The sequence below is a fragment of the Diabrotica undecimpunctata genome, chromosome 4 (genome assembly GCF_040954645.1).
Source record: "Diabrotica undecimpunctata isolate CICGRU chromosome 4, icDiaUnde3, whole genome shotgun sequence".
In the NCBI taxonomy this organism is placed as follows: Eukaryota; Metazoa; Arthropoda; class Insecta; order Coleoptera; family Chrysomelidae; genus Diabrotica; species Diabrotica undecimpunctata.
In genome coordinates, this window is record NC_092806.1 from 18,356,420 (window position 1) to 18,383,672 (window position 27,253).

Genomic DNA, 27,253 nt, shown 5'->3' on the forward strand with positions numbered 1-27,253 from the left:
ACTTCATTATCATTCACTTCCTTTATATCACATTTTCCAATGCAGGATGAGGTAATGATTTAACATGAATTTTTTACTGACGACTTGCTTTCACTTTTAGAGGATATTGCAATATTTACTTAAGGCGAAATGTGGTTTTATTTGGAGCGTTTTTGAGTTGGTACTCACATGATGTAAAAACATGAATTGTTAGATCTGATAAGTCAACCATATGCCACTATGTTAAGTCAGTCATACTTTGCGAGGCGAAAAACACATTTTGAGGACGACCAAGAGATTCTAAAAACATATTTTACTTATGTAGACCTCTATAAGCTACAAGGTAGAGGGTAATGCAGTTCTAGAATGGGTTACATAAATTAATGGAAGATAAAATGAATTTTCAATAAGGAAAATGTTAACCTTATCAGAATTTAATGGAAAAACACATGGTACAAAAATAAAAATGCTAGAGATTATCGAGCTCCGCCTGAACTAAGAAGAAAAAGAAGAAGAAGAAGAAGAAGAAGAGAAATGGAAATTTCAATAAGCTTATTGGCTACATTGGTTTATAATAGAGTACTTCCATAGAAAAAGGCAGTCGAAGTTGTTTGTCGATGGTTGTTAAATAAAAATTAATTTGAATCTAATAGCTAATTTTTACCAATTTTTATAACAAATATGATAATCATAAATAATAATTGTTAGAAAATTATGAAAAACTTAATGTAAAAAATAAATAAGAAACCATTATTTTACTGCTAAGCTCATATTAATAATGAAACAGAGATCTGAATAGATGGACTAATAAAACAATGTAGAAATAAAGAATGAAACATTTATTTCGTACTTACTTATTTTGAGAATACATGTAGTCAAGTGCCTAATTAGAGTCTGTGGTGATCCCCCAATAAGAGTTCTTATTGAGTATGCGAAGATTCTTAGAAAAATACTATCAATAATAAAGCCAAAGAGAATGATAATGTTGAATTTGGAACGAAACATTTTCTTGATAGTCATCCAAGACCGGTTTACGAAATGGGTTATCGCCGAAATGATAATTAAAGCATCCGCAAGCCCCATCAGCTCTGTGCTCAAAAGTATTTATGCAGTTCGGAATCTCAAAGAAAGTCATCTCGAATAACGATTCTCAGTTCACAAGTAGCAATTTTAAAACATTCCTAAAAACATACAACATAAATTACGTCCTTACACCTTATTCGCCACAATGCAATCCAGTAGAAAGAACTAACAAGTGGTTCTTTTTTTTCGAAAGAGAATTAGACGCACCAGATGCAGCCAAATGCCAAGATATACAGAAGTACGCGGAAAACTTAAATAAATTAGAAGCATTAAGGGACATGGCAAAAGTACATATGGAATATGCTTTTGAAGACCATAAGATGCATTACGATCTAAGGCGAAACGACTGGCGTCCACACCCAGGAGATCAGGTCATGGAAAAGGAATACTATCTATTTTCGGTAAATGAAGCTTTCACCAGCAAGCTGGCGCCAAAATATTCAGGTCCATACACAGTAGCATCAGTTATGTCACAGGTAATAGTAAAACTAAAATTGTCGAATAGTTGCAACCAAAAACAGGTAACAGCGAATGTTAAAGATTTAAAGCCGTAGGAGAGGGAAGGCACCTCTGAAGAAATCCTATCCTCACTTGAGACAGACAGTACTTACGCAGCAAATTCTGAAAACAGAAATCAGTCCAACCAGCAGTCAGCCATAAAAGACATACTAGACATTCTTGAAGAGATGAGCCCACTAGGAACACCAGGGAGACCTAGTATGTTACGCCAGGAAAGGAAGCAGAACGCATCCTCAACAAGTTTCACTAGTTATTTGGTACGCCACCATCACCACCAACAAAGCGCCGCGCTGACGATACACCGACGGGACCTGACGACTTGACGGAAATCGTCCCAAAAGAACTGGTGGAAAAAGGAAATGAGAAATTCCCGGTAACCTGTAACAACGGCAGAAGAATAAAAATAAAGTTGCCACGAATGACGATGTGGTTCACGCCGTTGTAGGCTCCATCGAAAAAAAAAGGTATGAGACATTTTTTTTAAGAGAAGGTGTTGTAACGATATGCATCGCCTCGGTACCATCAGCGCTTGATACACATGCATCCTCACCACAAGTTCCTTCTCCATCGATGTGCGCTATAGGAGATGGAAGGTCTTCGACCGTATAAAAGAGCAGCCGCCGCAAGAGAAAGACAGTTTTGTCGAAGTATTGGCACTGGCCCTAGGGTATTGACTGAAGGCCAACAGCTTTTGCAAAAGTATTGATCTAGTGGCAATTCCGTACCCGGTCTTGAAGTATTCATCTGAGACATACCTTATTCCTCCTGTGTCCAAGTACTGATTAGGCACCGTCCGTTAATTGGCTTGTTTCATCTCTATTCCTTCGTCCCGATTCCTACCGTCTGCGTATATTAAAGCACTGTAATTGCTATTTACATTTTATGTCATAAATTGTATTTTATTTTTCGCAGATATTTAACAATGATTGACATGTTATTCGTCACCAGGATTGACATGTTAATTTTTATTGTGTATATTTAGGATCTAATTTTATTTTGTTATTTATTTATTTTAAATATATTTTTCTTTAATTTAAACCTGTGTTTTGCTGAGTCTGCTGTCTAAAATAGCTACCCCTCACAAATTATAGCTCAGAGATATGATGGGCTATAAGGTAATCTTGTCTATAAGTAAGTATCAGTCAAAAATACTAAAGTAGAGTTAGAAGAATGATTAAAACACTGGAGAGAAGTACTTGGAAAACAGCATTAAATTTATTTATATTTAAATGGGAATAAGCCACAATTAAAGGTTAAAATACGTTTATTAACCTTTATCTATAATCAATAAGCAAGTTAGTTCTATATACAAAATATTACAAAAAACTTATCTAAGGTTACATTCAGCAATATTCATTAGGCTATAATTGCATTATAGTACTACTAGCTAACGTGTACACATTAGCCGCACTTTGCTCTGTTTTTTCACTTTCACTAACTTATATCACTAACTCAAACGGCTTTGTTCTCTTAAGTCTTCTTGTCTGGTTGGCGTTGTCTAGGAGTTTTGATGGCCTCGACATTTACGTGGTTGGAGAGCCTTTATTCATGACTCTCGGTAAACTTACTTATTGTCTGGATAACCGTATCCATCTGAAGGTCTCGATGAAGATCACAGTTTCTGAAGTACCATGGAGCGTTAACGATGTTCCTTAATAATTTATTCTGATATCGTGGTATAATTTGGATGTTACTTTCTTTTTTCCAGCCCCATAGCTGTATTCCATATGTCCATATCGGTTTAAGGACTTGCTTATACAATAACAATGTGTTATAAGTAGACAGAGTGGATTTTTTCCAATCACCAGTACATCTTTCTGAACTTAATTTCTAATTCCTCTTTTTTTTTTCTTAATATGTGCTTTCCAACGTAGTTTGGAATCTAATGTCATACCCAAATATTTTGCCGTATTTGCATAAGGTATATGGTTTCTATTTATACTAACTGGGATGTGTTGTTCTCTTCTGTTAGTAAAATTGACATGAACAGATTTTATTTCATTCAATTTAATACGCCATCGCCTAGTCTAGATGTTAATTTGTTCAACAGAGTTCTGTAGCATGGTTGCTGCATCCTGGTGGTTTTTTCCGACTGCTAGAATGCATTTGTCGTCTGCAAATGTCGCAATTGTGTTAGGTTCTAATGATGGAATATCGCTGGTATAGAGCAGGTACAGCACTGGCTCCAGGACACTTCTTTGTGGAAGCTCCAGCTTTAACATCTCTTAATTCTGAATATGCTTCCTCATATTTAACTCGAAAGTATCTGTAGGATATATATGATTCTAGTAGTTCAGAATATTGTTTTGGTAAGTAGCATCTCATTATATGATATAATCCGTCATGCCACACTTTGTCAAAAGCCTGCGCTACATCGAGGAAAATTGCGGAACAGAGTTTTCCTTTTTCTAGAGCTTTTTCTACTATATCTGTTATTCTATGCACCCGATCTATCGTTGAGTGGATTGCTCTTAACCCAAACTGATGATTAGGAATTAGATTTTTTTCCTCTATAATCGGTTTTAGTCTCTTCAAGAGTAATTTTTTGTATAATTTAGACAGGACAGGTAACAGTGAAATAGGCCTATATGAAGAAGCTTCTTGTGGAGGTTTACCTGGTTTTAGTGTCATTATAATTTCTTTCACCTTCCATAACTTTGGTACGTCTCTCAGCCTAAAGGAAGCGTTTAAAAGATGTGTTAATTTTATTATAGCTTTCCTTGGAAGTTGCTTTAACACTTCCCCGGTAATTAGATCAAATCCAGGAGTTTTATTTGGATTTATATTTTCTTTTATCTCCAAATATACTTCTTTTTGAGTTACAGGACTTTTTTTCATCTTTTCTAATATGAAAATTTATTTATAAGCGATTGTACCTAGAGATAAGTAGTAAAGATTAGGATTTTAGTAAGACATATTTGCATAAATTGTTTAGAATAAGAAAATAGGAAGGAGTGGCCAGATATATAGCTTCTTTGAGTGTTCTGATTGGTCAAGGAAGAGATTTTGAGGAATGGGTAGCAGAAAAAACCGATTTTCCAATTTGTTCATTATTTACTATTTTAAATACGCAAGAAGCAAGCATTTCAGAATGTATATTGCACTTTAAGAGTGAGTATTTCTATTTTATATTATTATAAATGGTTTCCAAATTATGACGTTCACCAAAGGTCGTGGAGAAAATATATCATACTAAAAATCCAAGTAAACAAAATACTTCGATTAAGTTAGATTTAAAAAGATTTGCAAGAAGAAATTAATATCCATGTGAAGAGCTTTTGAAATATTTTAAACATTTTTATGACACACAGTTTAATGCATTAATTGTCAAGAGCACAATGTATACAATCATGTGAGTAACAACACTTTGAAAATTATAAATTTATTAATAATTTGTATATTTTGAATGGGCTCATTTAGATAAAATTCTGGACTTTGATTTCCAAACAAAAAGATTGCATATTCTTCGCCGATATGCAAAAAATGTGAATTATAAATAAAATTAATATTTTTACATTATGAAATTATAGCCAAACTAACAATAATAAATAGCTTAAAAATATAGCACATTATCTTTTCTGTGTAGCTAATTTATTTTTTATTAAGTCACTCAAACTATTTTACCTTCTTTATACCAACCATGTTTATATTATGTTTTTTTGTTTCAAATTTAATGCTATTGTTCTGAAGCTATTTTCTTGTGGCATTTTAAATTAATTACTATTTAAATGGGAATAAGCCACAATTAAAGGTTAAAATACGTTTATTAACCTTTAATTGTGGCTTATTCCCATTTAAATATAATTTGCAGACGACAAATGCATTCTAGCAGTCGGAAAAAACCACCAGGATGCAGCAACCATGCTACAGAACTCTGTTGAACAAATTAACATCTAGACTAGGCGATGGCGTATTAAATTGAATGAAATAAAATCTGTTCATGTCAATTTTACTAACAGAAGAGAACAACACATCCCAGTTAGTATAAATAGAAACCATATACCTTATGCAAATACGGCAAAATATTTGGGTATGACATTAGATTCCAAACTACGTTGGAAAGCACATATTAAGAAAAAAAAAGAGGAATTAGAAATTAAGTTCAGAAAGATGTACTGGTGATTGGAAAAAAATCCACTCTGTCTACTTATAACAAACTGTTATTGTATAAGCAAATCTTTAAACCGATATGGACATATGGGATACAGCTATGGGGCTGTACAAAAGAAAGTAACATCCAAATTATACCACGATATCAGAATAAATTATTAAGGAACATCGTTAACGCTCCATGGTACTTTAAAAACTGTGATCTTCATCGAAATCTTCAGATGGATACGGTTATCCAGACAATAAGTAAGTTTGCCGAGAGTCATGAACAAAGCCTCTCCAACCACGTGAATGTCGAGGCCATCAAACTCCTAGACAACGCCAACCAGATAAGAAGACTTAAGAGAACAAAGCCGTTTGATTTAGTGATATAAGTGAGTGAAAGTGAAAAAGCGGAGCAAAGTGAGCCTAATGAATATTGCTGAATGTAACCTTAGATAAGTTTTTTGTAATATTTTGTATATAGAACTAACTTGCTTATTGATTATAGTAAATGATCAGATAGCAATAATCATAAGATTCCTGTTGGAGTTTTATTAAATTAAAAAAATATATATTAGGAAAGTCACGAAACCACATTTTAATTTTCAATGTTCATTGTTTCGTAAAACTCTTAGACCTTCATTTGTTCATCATACTCTTGTATGATGGACATATCTACTAAGGCTAAAGATAGACTAAGATGACCATCATACTCTTGTAAAGACAATACAGGCAAAACCTAATTCCAGTGGTGAAGAAGAAAAAGAAAAAGACTAATATTTAACTTATGAGTCATTGCATCACAAATTATCTTACCTTTGGCATCACTGTTAATCACACATTGATGCATTTTTCCAGTTCAATCAAGTTTCGTGACGTACATTTTATATTACATTCCGGTGTAAATTTGCATTTAAGTTGTGATGAACACTACCAAAAGTCACCTTTTTCCAAAAATTCTAAATTTATAATCAGTTAAACTATTAATAGTTGGTAAATAGAAGATCTTAAAAAAATTACTCAAGTTTAAAAATTACTTTGAGTCGTGTTAAGACAGAACAAGTTCCTGAAATGTCATTTCAGTAGCAAGATCGAACAGTAGTGTACACACATAAAATTCTTTAAGGAAAAAAGCGCTATTCCCAGGAACCAAAAAAGGAATTAACGCTTAATTGTCAACCAAGAAAAAAATTGACACTTTTCTAATTAATTAACCGCGCAGGTCGTCAAGATTGCTGCTTCGGTTTTAATGTTACAGCTCTCGAGAAACGTTAAGAATAAAATCTCTGGGTGTAAGGTCGCGGAATATACTGATTTCTTTTACTGTATGTTCTTGCGGCTTCTTAGCTGTTAGTAGTGCTAAAACGCCGCTATAAATTATTTTGTTGTTTGGTGGTTTGTTAATGAAGGCACGGTTAACGTGCTATTATAAAAAAATGGAACAATAGGCGGTGCAGTAGACTAGCGCGAAGCTTCATACTATGTTTCGTGTATTTTTAAAATTTAAATATTATATTTTAAATTAAATAAAGTATTTTTATTATTTATTTATTATTTGTATAGATTTTATTAAAATTGAAAAAGTTTGTGTTGTATAAAGGTCACCCCTCGTCAGGTAAATGGACTCTTCCAATTGTTTACTGTGGCTACTATTTCGTAAAATGCCATATTTCATATGTGATGAATTGGCAATCGGTTCCAAAGTACACTCATGGACAAAAAAATCGAATATTTTGGAATTTTCTAATTTTTGTTTTTTCAAAATAAATTCTGGTCAATCAAGTCTTTTATTGTAAAATAGAGTTTATTTTAACAATGTTTAATAAACAGTTTTAAGTTTTTATGCGGAGAAAATTGTGAAAAAAATAAATACTTAATATTAGGTAAATAAGGTTTTTTTACTATAAACTTAAATGATAATTTAAATTACTTAAAAAAGTCGTTTTAACTGAAAGAAGTGCATGATCAGTAATGAGTATTCCCCCGTCTAGCTCTTATTACTGCTTGCAGCTTTCTCAGCATGACTGCAAGTAAATTTTGGACATATCCTTGGGAAATTGCATTCCATTCCTACTGTGCAGCAAGCCGAATCTGCTCTATCGTATTTGGAACGGAATTTCTTTGTCGTATGCTGCGTTTTAGGTGATCCCACATGTGCTCTATTGGATTTAAATTCGGGCTAAACGGTGGCCAATCCAATCTTCGAATTTGGACCTCATCAAGATAATTACTCACTATGGCAGCGGCATGTGGTCGAGCATTATCGTGCATTAACGTAAATCTTTCATATCCAATGTAACCAACATATGACAAAACATGATCTTATGTTTAAAACATCAAAGCATCTTTGATGTTTTAAACGTAAGAATTACTAGTCATCCGTCCAATCACTTCCACAAGTGCGGTACGTACCTCCCAACTAATACCTTCGCAAAGAATTATGCCATCAACTCCACAACTAACGGTCTGGGCGAGACTGCAGCTGGCGAATCGTTCTCCAACTCTTCTGTAGACGTAGTTTTAACCATCTGGTTTCCATAATAAGATTCTGGTATCATCAGTGAAAAGAACGTTTTTCCAGTTGTCGATATTCCACTAAATATGTGTTCTTGCAAATTCCAAACGACGACCTTTATGATTTTGGAGAAGACGTGGAACTTTGGAAACTCACTTTGTGAACTCACATTAACTTGTCTAACATTTAATAGCTCATTTCTGAGGTGCATCGATGTCAATGAACGATTTCGTGTAAAATCAATCACCAAAAAATGGTGATTTTCGGTGAAATTTCATCTACTTCTGAAAATAGACTAACATCGTCGGAATCCACAACATCAGACAATTCAATGTCACTGTTACTGTCATCACTGGGTATGCTTTTATTTTTCTTTGCATTACTTCTATTTGACTTGTTTGAACTATCAATTTTTCTTTTTACTGTTGTCTTAGCTCTCTTCACTCCACTTTGCCTTGATATTCTTTCTGCTGTATCAGTTAAAATTTCAGTAGTCTTCTTTTCCTTTGTTTTTTTTAATGGCAATAAGGTAGCTTTAGGGTATGGTTGCAGTAATAAAGGAGAAATAAATCGATTTTCAGGTGTGTCCTTGGAAGTTGCCATCGCTTCATAAGAAACAGTTTTTTTTCAGGTGTTACCATTTGAATTATTTGGTTGTTGTTCTTCTTGATGTATGTTTGGCATGTCTGTTACGGTTGAAGCCATAAAATCATCGTCATTAAAAATGTTATCATTAAATGTATGTAGTATGTGGCGGCAAAGTCAACAAGATTATATTATTTTCTTTTGCAAATTTAATAGATGCTAAAGAAACATGACTCTTATGGTTGTCCATGATTAGTAAAGTGGGAGATTCCTTTGTAAGACTAGTATGTTTGACAAAATGTATCATCCACTGTTCAAATAATTCTGCTGTCATCCATCCAGATGGTGCAGCACACCCCTGGGAGCCTGGAGGTGCGTTTTTACCCACATAATCTTTAAAAAATTTCCTAGAGAACACTAAAAACGGCGGAATCGAATTACCTATGGCGTTTATTGAATTGCACATGGTTACCAAAGTGCCTCTTTCATTTGAAACTATATGACCTACTTGTTTCTGTCCCTTTTTGGCTATTACTTTTCCTGTATCTTGCACAGTTGTTAGTGCTGTTTCGTCAACATTGTATACCTGACTAGGTTTTAATGCATATTTTTCATAAATCTTCTTAAGATTACTAAAAAAATTTCCAACGACTGGTCGATTAAACCCCATTGCCCTACGTAGTGAAGTTGCTTCTGCTGATCTTAATGATAATTCTGAATTTCGTTTCTTAAAACTTGTAAACCAAAACTTACCTGCCATCTTGTTTTCTTCACATGAAGTTGGTATTTTTTTCCTGTTAGCAATTGCCAAATCACAAGCTAGCTAGACTGAAGAAAAAAATTGATTGATACCATAATTTGGGGTCAATCTTGGACCTCCCTCAAGAACATCTGAAGTCCAATCTATATTATCTTTATTTTCGTTGCACTTTTTAAAATATCTTCTAAACGTAGTGCGTGAAATGTCGTATTTTAAAGCAGTAGCCTTTTGTGATAATCCACCTTCCCAAACATCATAAATCGCTTTTCTTTCATCTGTAGTTTTCCAATACCGGTGTTTTTTGATATTTTCCGTGGCAGATTACTATCCGAAATAAAATTATTTTTGATATTTTTTGCAGAAAGAACAATGACCACTGCTTTTTACAAACGTATGTAGAAACAGTGGCACCACTTTCTTTTTCAAAAGCAGTGGCCACTATTCCTACATAAGTGTGTGATCACTGTACCAAAAGCTCATTGTTTAGGAGGCATAACCTAAAATCTACTACCGTTACTACTTAACGTTTGTACTAGATAGCGCGTCTGTATCTATCAAACAACAACAAAATATTTAAAAGTGGCCACTGTACCTGACTGGTCACTGTTCCAGCCTCTCCCTTCTATATAAAAATATAAGAAAGTTCTTAATATGATAACCATTCCTCCCGGTGGCAAAAATATTTGGAAAATTGTCATTGGGCGACTGGAATGACATTAAAAATTAGTTATTTTTCTTTGTCATAGTAGAATTGTTCACCAATTGGATCAGTCTAAATAATAAAAAAATATGGCAGTTATGTTTATTATTATGCTGACTAAATTTTTTTGTAATAAAGTTGAGGAATCTCTTAGTGCCGGAAAAGTTTTCGTACCCTAATATACAAAATTTTATACCCTCAAATCTGAATATACGAATTTTTCTCTAACCTTAGGTAATTTTCTTAAAAGTAAAACCAAATAAATAACGACAAAAAGCAGTTTACGATCAATTTCTTTGATGTCTGGGGCCAGTGACCAAATAAACAGCGAGTCTTGAAAGATTTACAGCTCCCTTGAAGAACTATCAAAATGCAAACTATACAGCTTTTTGCGCTGTTATAGATGCTCAGCGACGATGTTACAATAGCGGGTGTCGCGAAATTATATTGTTTTGTAGTTTTCAGACCGCTGGGAAGATGAAATTTTGCATTCGAATGTCTCTGTTTCTGTGGGACACTTGCAGTAACGGTTCTAGGCCACAAAATGTAGTTTATTATCTAAACTTTATACCTGTAATAAAATTGATGGAAAACGGTTTAAATAAGAGTTTGGTAGAATATAGGAAAGTTTTAGTATTTTAATTTTTCTTCTATAAACTTTCGTATGGCGCAAAATAAAATAAATCACTTGAACTGTATCATTCCAAGTACCTTTGTGTTTAAATTTTATTTTATGTAAATCTTGTTCTTTTCCTGTTACTTTGTATATAAGTTGTCTTAGTAGTTCTGCTATTTGTAGGCAATTGATTTAGAAATCTAACTTTACTCCCAACTTAAAATTAATCAACCTATAATGGTTGACATATTACTCTCAAGTATCAAAACTTTTAACACATTAAAATTCTGAATAATTTTAATTTACATTTTGTATGATTATCTATTTAATTATATGTTCCACATACAAAATTGTTTGTATTTCGAACAGTCGCTTATACGATGGTGGGGGATAAAGGGTAAAATGTGAAAACAGCTGAGCTGATTCCAGTTTACTCCAATAAGTCTCTTCTACACCTCGGGAAAAAAGCGAGACAATGGGTGCACGATTTATTTAACATCTGTCGCTCTACCTACCAGATTCCAAAACTGTGGCATAAATCAAAAGTAGTAGCCCTTGTGAAACCTGGGAAAGACCCTGAACTACCGAGTAGCTACCGTCCGATATCTCTACTATGCCATTTGTATAAATTGTATGAACGCCTCATTTTAAACCGCACCCAGGAAACATTAGATGCAAAACTAATCCCACAATAAGCAGGCTTCAGACCAGGTAAATCATGCACAGGCCAAGTGCTGAACCTAACAGAATACAAAGAGGAGGGATTTGAGCAGAAAGAGATAGTGAGAGTAGCCTTGATATGCCTATGATACGATAAATCACAGAACCTTGCTAACTAAGATCTATAACACTGTGCTTGACTATGATCTGGTAAATATCATTAGATCACTGTTGTGTAATAGACGTTTCTACGTTGTGCTAAATGGAAAGAAGAGCAGATGGAGAACCCAAAAAAATGGCCTACCTCAAGGAAGCGTTCTGACGCCATCCTCATTTAACATCTACACCAACGACCAACCAATGCACCCTCAGACTGAGAGTTTTGTCTACGCTGACGACCTTGGTATAGCCGTAAAGGGGAAAATACTCACACAAAGAGATAGTGAGAGTAGCCTTGATATGCCTATGATACGATAAATCACAGAACCTTGCTAACTAAGATCTATAACACTGTGCTTGACTATGACCTGGTAAATATCATTAAATCACTGTTGTGTAATGAACGTTTCTACGTTGTGCTAAATGGAAAGAAGAGCAGATGGAGAACCCAAAAAAATGGCCTACCTCAAGGAAGCGTTCTGGCGCCGTCCTTATTTAACATCTACACCAACGACCAACTAATGCACTCTCAGACTGAGAGTTTTGTCTACGCTGACGACCTTGGTATAGCCGTAAAGGGAAAAATACTCACACAAGTAGAGTCGACAATGGAAGAGGCTTTAAACATGATGTCAACTTACTACAAACAAAACTCATTAAAGAAAAACCCTACTGAAACCCAAGTATATGCATTACATCCCAACAACCAACTGGCGCATGTAAAACTGAATGTTTCTTGGGAGAGACAACGCTTGAAACCTACTGATAGGCCCAAATATCTTGGGGTAATACTAGACCGGTCACTAACGTATAAATTCCACTGTCAGAGCACAAGACAAAAGGTTTCTACGAGAAACAACCTTCTCCGGAAACTTGTAGGGAGCAAGTGGGGTGCAAACCCCCAGGTCTTGAAGACAACAGCTGAGGCCTTATGTTTCTCAACAGGGGAATATGCTTGTCCCGTCTGGAGTAGATCTAGACACGCCCAACAAATCACCATGGCGTTAAATAAAACATGTAGAATAATTACCGGTTGTATGAAGCCTACCCCTCTACCCCTACTGTACCAGGTAGCTGGATTCGCATCACCAGACGACCATAGATGCGCCTCACAATATGTGGAGAAGTTCAGGCAAACTTTTGATGAAAGGCACCAATTATATGGGTTTGACGAACCGCCAGGAATCAGCCAACTTAAATCAAGGAAAAGGTTTATGAGAAATGTCAGCGTCATGCCACCCGAACTGTTCCCCTTACATCCAGAACGACCTAATGGAATGAACCTGGACTGGAGAACCTGGCGGACACTCAATCGCATACGCGCAGGTGTTGCCCCTGTAAAACAAAACCTCATTAAATGGGGCATCAAGACAGACAGCGACGCACTTTGTGAATGTGGGGAAATACAGAACGTGGAGCACCTGAGAGTATGCAGACTTTGCCCATCACAGCGCACCCTCGATGATTTATGGCTCGCAAATAAAAAGGGTGTAGACGATATTGGGCAGAAAAACTGTAGTCGTATCCAGACACGAAAAAGTAAAGTAAAAAGGAAGTCTCTTCTACTTAAATCCGACTCTCACCTCCACTCTCGTGTCCACTGTAAACCGGGCAACCCAACTGGAGATCCGGTATCCCACCCGGGTGGAAAGTTGGGTCGGGAGCTGACGAGAGCGGATAAAATGGTCCTCCGAGAAGAGGGTTTGGCGTTGAGTTAACTACCCAATCCTGTAAAAAACCTTTGGTTATGAGAGCTACAAAAAAAAAGAAACTGGACTGATGAACTAGCTAAAGCAGATATCATTGCTTTACAGGAAATTAGGTGGACTAGCTCAGGCATCCTGGAAAAAAATAACCGCAATATTTACTACAGTGGACATCTTACCCGACACGAATTTGGTACCGGATTTATTGTAAGCAGCAAGGTCAAACATAGTGTAATTGATTTCAAAACTATTGATCATAGGATATGTCAAATAAGACTTAAAGGGAAGCTCGCTAATATTAGCATTATAAGCATCCATGCTCCTTTCTTTCATTTGTTCTTCCATTTTTTTATTCATCATTTTCAAATAACCTTTTATCTCCTTTTCAAACGTTTCTATATTTTCCTGCTGTTTTCTTTGCGCGCTTTGTCACAAGCCTTTGAAACATATGCAGGGTTACGACAGGGAGATGCACTGGCGTGTTTTCTCTTTAAATACCAAGTGGAACATTTAGTTGAACTTATACTGAAGTAAGGATTGCAATAATAATACAATATAGAGTGTTGTATTTAAAAAACTAAAACTAAACTAATGATATCAGAAAAACGATAAATCTGGCAACATTGAAAGCATTAAATTAGAAATTTCCATATTGCAAAATAAGCGTATCCCGGTTATTGAACAATTCGGACCACCCGTTTAACAGATCATTAGACGTTTCATCCTTCTTGAGATTATTTCCAAAACCGATCAGTCTCATTCATAACAATAGAAAATTTGGGGACTCAAACAATCACTTTTTATAAACTTTATTGGTATTGTCTTCTCCATTAAGTTATATACTAAACAAAGTTCATTTCATCCAAAAAGGCATTGCAAATTTAAAATATTCTATTACAGACATATTGCGAGGTAGCCCTGTATATACAAGAACGTGTTCTAAATTTATACATTTAAATTATTTCATTCGTCTTGGTGGATACCTTTATTTATTTGATAATCGTAGTACTACCATTACATTTGCAAATTCGAAAATTTGTCTTTTCATTTCTAATTTTGTTCCTAAAATGTTTGTATTTTTTTGCAAATAAAATACATAAGTACCGATAACTTGGAGTTTTGAAAAAATATAAAAATCATGGCATAAGTTCTATAGTAAATAAGTTTTAAAATAAAATAATGTTTTCAGCAAGAGAATTGAGTGGTCACGGGATTGATTTTTGGTCCGTCTGCAACTTCAATCGAAAATGGCCGTTCTTTTTATTTTTATTGTGTCATTTTCTTGTCTCTGTTTTGCTTCAGTTTCCCAAGACGATTCGATTGTAAGTATGGATGTACAGGGTTTCCTTAACTAAAACAATTCTGAGGTGTTTAAATAAATTCATTTAAGAATGAACGTGATAAATTACTTTATAGACCATTTATATCTCTAAGAGTTCCAGCATTCATATGGCCATTTATTGCAATTAGTATATTGATAAAAATAGTTCTTCATGTTGCTTCAAATAATATATTAGAAAAATGTTTCAAGTCTTTGCTTTTTTTAGTATTTTGATAAAGTTGTTTTGTAAAGTAAAATTCTATTCCTGTATAGAAATATTCTATTTACAACTCATACAAATATAAAATGAAAAAGATATATTTAAACAAGTTTTTTATCGAGCTAAACTTTAATTTTTTTATCTCCAAGACTAAAGAGAGGCACAAGAGACTAGGTTCTTCCAATTACAAAAACATCAATCTTCGGAACACCATGTAGTTATGTAGACCATGCTGTTCTGATAGCGGAGACTAAAGACTATCTTCTTACATCGTTTTCACAAAAAAGTCTGATATGAATGTCGGACTAAAAGGTTATTCAAAGAGGGGTCTCCCGTTTTTTTGTTACATCATATATATATATATATATATATATATATATATATATATATATATATATATATATATATATATATATATATATATAGTAAACTCTTAAATATTTTTGGCTTCTTCAGGGCTGAAAGAGAATAAATTATAATTAGCTACCATATATTATCTATTAAAACATTATTGATCTTACCGTAACTTAGAATTGTAGAGTTAGAATATTAAAAAACTTTGCTAGTAACATAGTGGTGTTTTTTGTTTTTATGTGCAAAAAAAGTTTTTTATAAGGTTTGAAATGTATGGTATCTTTGAACTTAACACGCAAAGATTTACCCAAGGTTAATCGAAAAACCCAATGTAACTACATTTAAAAGGAGGTAATTCTTTGAATTGTCGGCAATAACTAAATTTTTGATTTTTAGAAAGTTTAAAAGTGAGGTTCTGTTTTAGCCAGAACGCAAGCGCTGACAAATTCAGTAGTTCTTATGAATCCTTATGTCGTTAAGGTTCATTGGTAAAAAACGAATGAAATTAAATCCCAGTATAGGGAAATATTATTTTGATTTTCTTTATTTAATTATATTCTATTGTTCATTTATTATTATATCTTATTGAGATGCATCTAAGAAAAGCAAGGGAATGTTATCTTTTTTAGTTAATGAAAATTAATTATAAAGGTAGGTTAGTTGTTAATGGTATATCAGTCAAGTTAGTTATCTGTGATGTTGTATTGTTCTTGGTATCTTGGTATCTATCTTTTAACATTAATGGAGAAAATTAATTCTCTTTGGCGAAAACGTTCGGCGAAACAATTGATACTCATTATAGTCTTTCTTGCAGATTTCCCCAATATTTAAGAGTTTACTATTTAACTTATATATATATATATATATATATATATATATATATATATATATATATATATATATATAAGATATATATAAGATATATATAAGATATATATAAGAACCACCTTTATCCTAGTATGTTCGATAACAGCTTCTTCAATTGGCAAGCCATGTATTAAGAATGGAAGAAAACAGGCTGCCAAAAAAACTGTTGAATACAAGAATGCAGGGAAAGAGACTATTTGAAGACCAACAAAGTGATGAGAAGATAATGTGGATTAAGACGCAAGAAATCTCCTTGGCAGTCGATTATGGAGAAAAATACGTATAATTTTAAACATAAACATTACCGTGTTTATTTTCTAACTATCTAACATTTAACAATACAAGAACTCTTTTTAAATTGCAGTTTTAGGCCTAATTGTAAAAAGTTATCAGTTATTTGTAAGCAGTGGAAACTGTCTTTGTGTTTTACATAATTTTAATGATATTTTATTACTATTCACCAATGTCCTTAGTTTTTTTGTCTAATTTTCTATACATGTTTTTCAAAATACTGATTTTTAATCGAATATTTGTGTTAAAGACACTTGCTATTTACTTTATTATATTTACTATACTCTAAAGCGTTCTTTTACCTTTTTATGTTAATACGAAAGTTTTTATGTAGCGATATTTATAACATAGTGATTTGGATATTATATTACATAAAAGCTAATCTTATTCTCCACCATCCGTAAAGCTAGATATTTCCTCTAACTTTCTTAAAATATTCTTGCAAAGTCGAACTCATATCGAAAAGTTCTTTGTTGGAGGTTTTTTGTCTGGCGTTATGAGGGGATGCGACATATAAATGTGATTCCAATATTGGCTTCGCGATTTACGTAAAATCGACGACATAAGGTGAAATATACCACATCAATTTTACATTTTATTGCAATTTTCCTACGCGTCGACGACGCCTAATAGCGGTTATATTTAAAGCAGTTCAGATTTTTTTTCGATAGTCAATATATATATATATATATATATATATATATATATATATATATATATATATATATATATATATACTTTAAAAATATTTTCGTTATGTTTTTTGCTTATATCAATAAATTAGATGGTTTATTAACACGTGAGCATGCAACATATAACTGACCATGTGAGAAGCATGGATTCTCTAAATGCACGCCGCAAACGGACATTGTCTGTCCTTAAAATTTGTTAATGGTCATCGCAAATACTAATCGAACAGGGAATTAAAGCCACTAGAATGATATTATTATAAAAATTATTGCTTTAAACACGCATTAATCTCATCCGCATATGTAAAGAGAGAAAAAACTGGTAATGTCTGTCGGAAGTCACCAGACAGTAGTAAGACAGCACCACCGAATAGTTTGTCGTTGTCATTTAAATCTTGCATACTTGTATGTTATGCTTCGAGTTAATGTTTGTGAGCCATAGTACATTCGTCCCAGATATTAACTGAACTCGTTTGCATCACTGCAACCATTCACCTTTTTTTTAATATTACACATTGCATTTGATTTGCTATGAATGTCTTATAGCAGTTTTAGTACTGAATGTACTCTTCGCCTACAATCTAACAATTTTCTGAATCACCAGTAATAAGTAATTTTAAAGGTTCTGGTGGAGTTGTAAAAGATGATAACACAACTTTCCCTGATGCGCAACAGGTACCAAGTGCTTCATTATGAAATTTGAATACTTTACTATACTGGCATACTATGTATGAAGAAAACCCAGACTTACTTACTACCTCAAAATTATAGTGGTCCATGCTAAAGTTTTGTCCAGCGGTTCTAGCTCTAGCTCTGTTATTTGGCATCTACGCCAACATTTTGCTTTTTTCCTCGTTTATCTTAACCCTGTAACGATTTCTGGTCGATATATCAACCGGTTATGAATAACTTACTTAATGTCGCACAGGTTTGTGAATAAGCCAGTTATGGTAACAGTCACAAGTGGTTTATAATTCAACCTGTGCGCCTTTAGTGTACTGGCTGTCTTACATGTGTTCTGTTTTGTTGTTTTAAGTGCCCTATTTTTATAAAAAAAAACTGTTATTTAGGTAGTTTTAATTATTTTATATCATATTTGTTTATACAGAATGTTAATACATTATGTAAAGTAAACGGAATGCACTTTATTGGTGATAAACAAAATAAAATATTGGTAGATGGTCAAACTTTTAGGTTATGCGTGCTTTTATTTCTGTTTTAATTGTGAAATTAGTATGGTTAGCAAAATTCTTTAAGTTTATTTTATTAACTAAACATTATATGTATGAAATAAAATCCTAAATTAGTATATAAAGTTTCGGCTGAGATGTTATATCATATTATATCCAGTGCATATTGCCAACATGTTAATTGATTTACTATAACAACATTTTGAATTTTTGTTATAGTAAATAAAATTTTTGTTTTAGAATGTCCAGAATTAGGATTGACACGCTACAAGAGCTAGATCCCAATCAACTCTACAGATGGATTGATGGTATAACTGATGACCAAGCCATAGACTCAGAAGATGGTGGCGACAGTGATGCAGATCATGATGTAATATATAATGTAACAAATGCTACATGCACACGCTCAAATGTAGATGCTGTTTCATGTAAGTATGAATGTATTCACAGTAGACATACCTACTTATTGCTATTATTTTTTTAGCTTCAGAAAATGGTAACTCTGAAAGTATTCTTTTAGCTATGAGTTTGAGGCAGCTACAGCATTTGACTCTGATGATTCTTTGACGGACCCGACTTATCAATATTACAGTAAAAAAATATGTCACTCTGATGATTACGAGATACCATTAGATGATCACGACGATGGTGATAATATTCCTACTGATGATGATGACACTTTCCTTACATATAAAAAGGAAGTTTCGGATCCTCTCTTGTTTTCAAAAACTGCATTTTATGAACGAAATGGGGTACTACACCAGTCAACGTTGACTCTCTAATGCCCATCTTCCACCAACAGCCCACTTATATGCCCAGCAGCATGGGATGACACTAAATTTGAACGTTCAGGAGCTCAATGTATTTTTTGGGGTGCTCGTCATAATGGGATTTCATTCCTTAACGACTTTCAAATTATACTGGTCAAGTGATAAACATTTTAGGGTAGAGAGAATTTTTGAAGTGATGTCTCAAAAGCGGTTCATTCAAATATTACCATTCATCTATAGAAATGATAATTTAAAAATTAAAAAAAAGGTAAAACCAATTTTAACAAACTATACAAAATACGTCCACTGATTGATAATATCAACAATAATTTTAAACAAAATTGTGTGCCTTCTCGAAATATGTCCATCGATGAAAGTATCTTCAAAGGTAGGTCAAGCTTGAAGCAATAAATGCCTCTAAAACCAACTAAGCGGGGTTTCAAAGTTTGGGTTGCTGCATGTGCTGAAACGGGATATATGTATTCGTTTGAAGTGTACCAAGGTAAGTTCACTGAAAGCGACAATTACTCATCAGGGGACAGGGTTATTCTATCCCTTTCAATCGACGTGTGGAATTAAGGGTATTGCATTCACTTCGATAATTTTTTTAGCAGTATTCCTCTTCTACAAGAACTATCTAAAAGACGATCATTTGGCTCTGGGATATTTAGAATTAACCGAAAATATTACTCAAAAGAGTTTTTATGAAGTGACAAAGATATAAAACTTAGAAATTCTGACTTTGCTCAAACTTGAGACATATCTGTGGTAAAATGGAGAGACAGAGAAAAAAAATGTATGGTGGTGATCAGCCATATGCATAATCCTGCTGGAAACTGGAACTGTAAAGCGTATTGATAAAGCTGGAGTACGGGAAGAAATTGAATGCCCAAAAGCAGTTTGTGATTACAATCGGTTTATGGGAGGCGTCGACATATTTGATTAGATGCTTTTTGCTACGATATCTCTTGGAAATCCAAAAAATGGTGGTTGAAACTATTGTACTACATCCTAAATGCTACAGTAGTAAACAGTTACATATTGTATAATCTTATAATAAAAAGAAATTCACGCAAGCCTATGTCACATTTGGCATAGCGCAGCTTTTTTGCCAATGAGGTAATAAATAATTTTTCGAGTAGAAAATGAAGGGGTCCTGTAGCGACATTTCATAAAATAAACAATATTGAAGGACGAAAGGTATCTACAGATCCTGTAGTTCGAAGTTCGATGGTTGGTGAACATTTACTTGTAACATTAGGTAGCTGTCAACGATGTTCTTTCTGTAGTACAGAGAAGAAGCCACAGCGAGCTCAAATGATATGCAAAAAATTTGATGTTGCTCTTTGTTCGTAATGTTTTGCACCTTTCCATTTGTAATTGTCTCTTATAATAATTGTCTTTTGAATTAAACGTTGTTTTAAGTCGTTTTTTATTTAGTAACACAATTTCATTAACAAACTGAACAAGCGGTTGATTTTTTAACCAGTGAGATTTTCAATGTCGTTGTGACCGCAATGGTCCTTTGGAAGAAAAATCAACCAGGTCCTGTTCGACAAAGAAAAACATACTGACGAAACGATATATTATGCTTGCTTTGCATCGTTTTACTAAATATAAGTTTTGGACGACCAAAAAAAAAAAGTTTTGCGCTTAAACGGCCAAGGCCCATATTTTTTGCGGTCGTCGAGTAGTTGAAATGTGGTAAAAGAAGTAGTTGGTAAAAGTATTATAGGAATTCATTTAAAACCTACAATATCCAGTTGTTGCAAGAACTAAATGAAGATGACTACGACCGTAGATTAGAGTTTAGTGAGATAATGATAAATGAAACTGATGAGAACTTCGTTAAAAATACATATTTTTTTGACGAAGCAATATTTACACTATGTGGGAATGTAAATTGCCAAAATTTAAGGTATTGGAGTTAGGTAAATCCACACTGGATACGTGAAAACCATACTCAAATATCACAAAAACTTAATGTATGGTGGTCGGGTATAGAGGACGCTCAATTAATTGGGCCGTTACTTATTAAGAAAATTTAACAAGCAATAATTACGAGATGTTACTTAGAAATAAAATTATGTCTGCCCTGAAAACAAGTTAAGAGTCATTTTTAATCAGATATGGTTTTAGCAAGATGGAGCTCCAGCTCATTTTGGTGTAACTGTTCGGCGTTATTTAGATCAGACATTCCCGTACCATGGATTGCTAGATTAGGTAGTATTGAATGGCCTTATCATTTATCCGATTTGAATCCTAAAGAATATTTTTATAAAGGATATACTTGAAAAGTAGAATTTTTAATACCAAACCAGTAAGTGTTGCAGAGCTAAGGCAAAGATGAATCCATATTAATTTCTAGAGAAACACTGAGAAATGTATAATTTACGTATTTAGAAAAAACGTATAATTTTACTTACAATCGTTGTGTTTTATTCGCAAAATATAAAATATTCAGTGTAAAATATGCCACAGAAAAACACTTTCCGAATTATAGTAATTTAGAATGAAGCAGAACTGCTTGTTGATCTTTCTGATCAAATACATTATTAAAATCCACACTGAAAGTGTTGTTTTTATAATTAAAAAAAAATTCTCAAAATATAGAAAAACAGTTACAATAAAGTGTTTTCGACGAATTCAAAAAATGAAAGCACACAACTGTACAAAAATACGAACAACTAAATATAGACAAATACTTCGAGCAGGAAATTCCTTCCTAAACAAATCAGTCAAGAGTAAAATAAAATCGGAAATTTATCTCCGAACTTGCTGATTTGAGCGAGTCACACAGTTCCGGTCCACTCGTTAAGTAACCAAACTTTGTAAATGAAATCTTTAGAAATGATATTGGGGCAATCTATTTATTAGATACTTCATTTGCTTTGGTCTAGGCGAGTGCTTATTTGATGAGGCTGTAAATCAAATTAATAAGCACAAAAATGGCTGGAATATATGGATTTTAGTTTGTTCATCCAATTCCGGAGCATTGTAATCGGATAGGAAGTAATATACAAAAGTAATTATTTTTTATGGTAAGACTATCTATGTTAACTGTTTTGTTTGGCAACTGAAATTATTGAATTAATCTCTAAAAGTTGGTTGGAATTTTGGCCTACTCATTAATTAAGTAATTTTTTTTATTTTATAAAAACTTTCTTAACTCCTTATCTGATCCTGCAGCTTTTTTGCTACATCAACTTTAAACGATACTAAAGTAGGGATCCTCACTAGGATTTCTTTGAGAGCCTAATAGTATGAATGAAGTTTTCCTCAGGGCCGCAAGTACAAGTGGTGGTATGAAATAAATTTAAAACTATATGACTATAACATAAGTTTACTACAAGTTACGTAAAAACAATATAATTATAAATTATATGGACTGTTTTGCATGTAAAAGTAGGAAAATATCTTTTACTTGACTCCAGGAATGCCAAGTTCTGAATTTGTTAATTCTTTGAAGTCGACGGACAAAATCTTTCACAGCTCTCTAGAATGGCATCTATGTAAGCAGGTTGGGAAAAAACGGAAATTCTCAAAATCTTTTCAACGTTCTCACTAGTTAGCCTAGATCTGTACTTGTTTTTTATGAACTTCAGCTTACTGAATGTAGATTCACAGATATATGTACATGCAAAAATACACAAAGTTTTCTGAGCACAGTCAACTAAGTTAGTAAATTTGTCATTTTCAACTGTTTCCCAAGACTTATAGTAAGCTTTTTCCTTCTTTTATCCTTCAAAAATACTTTTGAGCTCTGTATTATTCTAAAGATCAATTAACTCATTTTTCAAATCCCTAGCTTTGTATCCAAAAATAGAAAGATAAGCTACATTTGCGGTTGTTATTGCCCATGGATTTTCCACCAAGCGAAATGGTTCTTGGAACTTCCTGAAGTCACTAAACCTCACAGACAATTCATCCTTTAGGTCTGCTAACAGCTTCAGTAGGTCAGAAATCTCTTGACTATCATCTGGATTTTCATCAAACAGTGCTTTAACGGAAGGAAAGCTGGAATAATCTTTATTTGACAATTCTTCAATATACATATTCAGCTTCTGCTCCAGTGAAAACACAATACTCATCATTTTCGTTACAATGTTATTGTAGTCTCCTTGCAATTTGGTCAATTTTTCATTCATAATGCTCATTGTATCAGTGAGAAACACTACTTTAAGCCACCAACTAAAATTATGAATATCAGGAAACTCTTTATTCTTTGTAGCCAAAAACAGAGTAATCTCATGTCGAATGCTGAAAAAACGTTCCAAAACTTTACCCTTACTCAGCCATCTCACTTCTGTGTGGTAAAGAATGTCCCCATATTGCGACAAAAGTTCTTTCAAAAATTCTTGAAACTCTCTGTGGTTTAGTTCATTTGATCTTATGCATTCACAATCTTTACAAGTGTTTTCATAACACAGCTGAAATTTTCACCAAATTTAGCAGCTAAGCTTTCTTGATGAATGATACAATCGAAACTCAATAAATTATCAAGTCCCGAGTGTTTTTTCAACAGCTGAACAAACCCTATATTTCGCCCCAAACATTGATGGGCAACCATCAGTACTCACAGAAAAAATCTTTTTCAAATCAATGCTATGCTCGTTAAAAAAATTTACGTAAATGGTAAATGTTTTGAGGGTCAATTTATTTTTTCGGGCATGCGTATTTACGAGGTCTACAAGGTTTTAAACCATCTTTACTGGCCGGCCAGTGCCACTGTGGTGGGGGTAAAGATGACTAATGCGAAATGCGGTACAATGCATGGCGCCGCTCTACATTACTGTAATCTGATTAAATACATAAATAGAAACATAATTATATTATAGTGAAGTCGTTTTACCCTGTCGTATTTCGGATTAACGCCCGAAAAATAATTTATGACTCAAGTTACAGCCACTCTGTTATGCTTTCCCTTTTCTACCTGCTTTGTGGTACCGAACCTCCTACTGGTCGGCTGTAGTACTTGAGGATAAATCAGCGCTACCAAAACAATTTTTTTATAAATCGTGCAAAACGCAAATTGGATGATTTGTGAAGATAATTTATTGAAAAAACTTTTATATATCTCCGAGTGAGCGTCGAATTGTGTTGAAAGTGGAAAATTATTTTACTTTAGAAAAAATCAACATGGGACCAATTACATCAGTACTGGCAGTTCAAAAAAGGACAAGTGCAGCTTGTGGAATTTCAGAACGGGCCTTTCAAAGAGTTCGCAAAATGAGTGAGGAGGAATTAAGTAAGGAAAATAAAAGGATTCGTTTGCATCCGAAAACCCTCGACTTGCCACAAGGTATTAAAATCTCAATCAGAAATATCATTTATGACATGTACAAAGCAAAAGAACATGTTACAAGAAAGACACTTATTCAAAAAATAAAGGACAGAGAACTTTGTGATATGGGTTTGATCAGTTTATCAAAAGTATTAAAAGCTATGGGTTTTAGATACAAAAAAACCAATAATCGTAAAGTGTTGTGCGAGCGCTGTCCAATGTTGTTGGAAAAAGGAATAAGAAACTATTTAAAAAACAAGAATTCCGAATTTGCCAGACAATTTGTGTTTCTTGACGAAACATGGATTTTTGCGAAAGGAAATAATACCAAATCATCCTGGCAAGATGATTCTACCAAATACTATTCGAGTACTAGTGCGAGTAATGGCAAAATATATATTATATTACATGCAGGAAATACGGAAGGTTTTATACCCAATGCTAGTCTTATATTTTCTTCGACAAAAAAAAACTGATGATTACCACGGAAATATGGACGCCGATATTTTTGAACATTGGTTTGAGGAAAAATTATTAAAAAATCTGGAAAATCCGTCATTAATAGTCTTAGATAATGCTTCGTATCACACCAGAGAGGAGGAAAAGTTTCCCACAAGCAGCTGGAAAAAAGAAGACTTGAGAAAGTGGCTGTCGGAGAAAAATATAGAACACGAACATCTAGTTTTAAAAGCTTAATTATTAAACAAGTGCAAAGAACACATTACTGAGAAAAAATTTGTCGTTGACCAAATGGCACTAAAATATGGTCATGAGGTCCTAAGACTACCACCATATCACTGCCAGTACAATCCAATTGAATTGGTGTGGGGCATCACTAAAAACTACTATGATAAACATGCATGTAAGACCACCGACGAAGCCAGCGTTTTACAACTCTGACAAGATGCATTAAACCAAGTCAATGAGGAACAATTGCGGAAATGTATTGAGCACACTGAAAAAAAAATTTTTATAGTCATATGAGTCATATGAAATAGAATAAGTTATTGATGAAGTAAGACCTTTAATTATTCGTAATGATGAAGATTCAGATGAATCGGATAGCGAGTCAGATAGTGATGATACCTGTCCATCCATATAGATTAAGACGTAGATAGAAAAATTAACACAAAAGGGTACCAACCACCAAAAAAAAAACTAAAAAAAAAATAAAACAAAAACCGCATGCAGGAGAGAGACGGAGGCACGCCGCACGACGCTCTTGAATGCAAGCACCAAAAAAATTAGATTAGCAAGTAAGGTAGATTAAGGACATGACTGGACGAATGACTGGGTATTAGACGACGGATGAAAGGATTCGATGCTTGCTCGCTCTCGACTGCACTTGGTACAGAAAAGGGAAAGCAAGTATCGACACACACAACCATCATTAGATCGCCGAACAATTGCTTTGACCGGTAGTGATAAAGCCAAATGGGCTACCACTTAAATGTAAATACACGGAAATCTCCCATTGCCTGACGGGGGATACCGCGAAATAGTCGAGACCTGGCTCCAAAGACCAGGGGGCGGAGAAAAGCCGGGGCTGGTTGTACCGCAGGAGGACAACCTACCTCGGTGGGTTTGGGAAGGTGTGTGTGGGAAGTAGGAATAAGTCTTTGTTTTATATAGATATATATTTTTATAGATATATTTATAAAATATATAAAAATAAAAATATAATACAAAATTTTGAACACCCAGTATTAACATTGGCAAATTTGTTTATGCTTAAATAGTACACGCATAGCTTAGAGTTTAGTACACGCTGAAAAAGAATTTTTGTTTTTTCAGCATAAATATTAACCACAATATTAATTTTTGAAGTTGCATGTGTAATATGAAAATTTTTTCAAAAACTTTAAATATCTCAAAAACGGCTATTTCTTCGAGAATGGTATTCCAATAAAAATCGATCCAGAATTTTACGTAGATTCTAAAAAAAAATAACAAAAAGCACAGTTTCTATTTAAAATAAGAAACTTAATGGCGACTTCCGGTACAACCGGAAGTGCTAGAAGAATGCAAATATTTAAAAAATGAAGAATGCTTTGCATAACCCATTATTCCAAGTTTGCAGAAACTAGTGACGACCAGAACTTTGAAAACTTTGAACCAACATGTTGCGTGAATGACCCTGTATATTTCATACTCAATGTTTATAAATTTACATTATGATATTCAATTATTATAAAACATAATACAAAGTTATTTTATTAAAAAAATCCCTAATGTCGTATTATCAAATTAAAAAAACCGTACATTTTTAATTTGAGAACCGCTGACTACCTGAGGCAAATCTGAACAGACACTTTTATTACTTATGCGACAGGCTAAAACGATCCTACTATATAACTCACAAATTTTGTTTTATTGCCTAGCAGTCTGAGGGCCGCGGAAAATCGCTCCGAGACTGATGTTCTTCTTTCCGCTTATGTGGTTATTCCATTCTTTTTTTCTATTTTGTGTCCATTCATTTATACACTATACGTTACATTTTCTTCTAATGTCCTCACTTCTCTTTCAATCTCTCAGCGTATTTCCTGTAATTCTTCTCAGTACTCTCATCTCTGCCGTTCCAATAGCCTTTGCATTGTAGCTGTGTCGGGTCTTGTTTCTGAGGCATATCTCATTATTGGTTTTACACTGGCTTTATAAATTCTTGACTTCATTTCAGTGTTAATGTGTCTGTTTCGCCATAGAGTGTTATTAAGGCATCCTGCCAGTCTATTTGCTTTTTGTACTTGATCTCTCACTTCTTTGTCCAGATCTCCATAGCTAAACAGTGTAATTCCCAGGTATTTTATTTCCATTACTTGTTCAATACTAATGCCATCAATTTCTATTTTATATCTGGTTGGTTCTTTGCTGACTACTATTGTTTTAGTTTTCT

General features: G+C 33.7%; 1 protein-coding gene across 1 annotated transcript in view; it reads right to left on the reverse strand.

The window, feature by feature from the left end:
• The window catches only part of LOC140439261 (monocarboxylate transporter 12-like), a 448,050-nt gene that overhangs the window by 238,909 nt on the left and 181,888 nt on the right, over positions 1-27,253 (reverse strand). The gene's annotated exons all lie outside the window — the stretch shown is intronic.